This window comes from Penaeus japonicus, unplaced genomic scaffold (genome assembly GCF_977035675.1).
Source record: "Penaeus japonicus unplaced genomic scaffold, GWHDUDI00000001_assembly GWHDUDI00000031, whole genome shotgun sequence".
NCBI lineage: Eukaryota > Metazoa > Arthropoda > Malacostraca > Decapoda > Penaeidae > Penaeus > Penaeus japonicus.
This window is the reverse complement of record NW_028234433.1, coordinates 26,581,105-26,583,604: the sequence shown is the minus strand read 5'-3', so window position 1 is coordinate 26,583,604 and position 2,500 is coordinate 26,581,105.

Here is a 2,500-nt window from a genome sequence, read left to right as displayed (position 1 = left end):
CCCAGCCTACTATGCTTATGCGTTGCTGTTGAACACGTGCTTACCTTTTTCCTTCACCTGACTGCATTTTCGATGATTTTTGTTGTATTGATTTTATTTATGAGGGGGGGGGCTATAGGGATGATGATGATGATATTAGGATTAGTGATGATGATGTTTACAATAATGATGATTTTGATGCTGGTTAAATTTATTATGATGACGATGAAGGAAATGGTTATGATATGTATATATTATGATAAAAGTATTAATAGTGAGGATTTTGATAATGATGATATTCATTACTGTCATTATTATAATCATTATTATCATTATTATTATTATCATCATTATTATTATTATCATTGTCATTATTATTATTATCATTGTCATTATTATTATTATCATTGTCATTATCATTATTATCATTGTCATTATTTTTGTTATTACTCTATTTTCATTATCATTATTATCATTATTGTTGTTATCATTGTCATCATCATTATCATCATTAGTTCATTATCATCATTACTATTATTATTCTAATAACAATAAAGAGGATACTGATATCGTGTGTGCGTAAGTTTGTCAGTGGCAGTGTCTATGATAGATAGACAGGCAGAAATATATATATATATATATATATATATATATATATATATATATATATATATATATATATTTATACATATATGCATATATATGTCAATATATATTCCTGAATATATATATATATATATATATATATATATATATATATATATATATATATATATATATATATATATATATATATATATATATATATATATATATATATTTATATTTATATATATATATATATACATATATATATATATATATATATATATATATATATATATATATATATATATATATATATATATGTGTGTGTGTGTGTGTGTGTGTGTGTGTGTGTGTGCGTGCGTGCGTGTGTGTGTGTGTGTGTGTGTGTTTTTGTGTGTGTGTGTGTGTATGTGAATAGGATGAACTGGACAAATAGACAGACAAATAGATAGACAGACAGAAAAGCAGACTAAGACAGAAAGAGAAACAAAATTGAAGAGACAGGTACAGCCCAAGAGGTCGCAGTAGCAGTAATAGTAATAGTAATAGCAACAGTATTATTAGTAGCAATAGCAGGAGTAAAAAAAAAGTAGCAGTATTAATGGTAATAAAAATAGATATAATAATTCTACCACAATCATGATTATCAATATTTTCTTAATGATATTGTACCATCGTTTACAACGTATAAGGAACATAAACAAAACACGAAAAGGTCATACTGTGAAATACACCTTAGATTAATACACAAACAGTACACACTTTCTCTCCTAAGGACTCAAAGGTGTCTACGTGAAGGAGGTATTGCAGGAATCTCGGGCATAGGACCTTGCAACATCCAAGGGCTGCAAGTTGCATCTGTGCTATATTCGCGCTCGAATGAGCATTTAGCGCTAGGTTAGCATGTATTGTTTAAGTATTAAGTTTACGGGATTCGTTCTAGAAACATGAAAGGAAATTTGTTATTGGGTTTCGCTGAAAATAAGTAAATGAGATAGATAAATAAATAAATGAAAGGAAAAAGAAGAAAATAAAATAAGAGATAGAAGAAAAGAAGAAAAAAAAATATATATCTACACACACACACACACACACACAGACACATACACACACACACACATACACACACACAAATATATATATATATATATATATATATATATATATATATATATATATATATATATATATATATATATATATACATATATATATATATATATATATATATATATATATATATATATATATATATATATATTTATATATATACATACACACACACACATATATATATATCCATGCATTAGTAAAAATACTGAGCAAATATGAGTAATGACACGTTTTCGCGCCAAAAACCTCGAGACGCCTTATGAGATAAAAATTATTAAGTATTTAAACATATATAAACTTTTCTCCATCGGTGCTTAACATTAATGTTAATTAGAATGTTTATTTCCTCGGCTGCCTGTCAGTCAATAGTCCTTTATTATCACAATCATTTGTTTTGATAATTTTGCTTATCAATGTTTCTTTATTTATATTCAAGTGGGGGTTATTTTCCGAAGGGCTTTTGATACTAGTCTTCCTTCTCTTCCTCCTTTCCCCCTCCTTCTCCTTCTATTTCTTCTTCTTCTTCTTCTTCTTCTCCTTCTTGTTCTTCTTCTTTTCCTTCTTCTTCTCCTTCTTGTTCTTCTTCTTTTCCTTCTTCTTTTCCTTCTTCTTCTTCTCGTTCATCTTCTTTTTCTTCTTCTTCTTCTCGTTCATCTTCTTTTTCTTCTTCTTCTTCTTCTTCTTCTTCTCATTCTCCTTCTTCTTCTTCTTCTTCTTTTCCTTTTTCTTCTTCTTCTCAGTCTCCTTCTCCTTCTCCTCTTCATCCTCCTCCTCCACATCCTCTTCATCCTCATCCTCCTCCACCTCCTTCTCCTTCTCC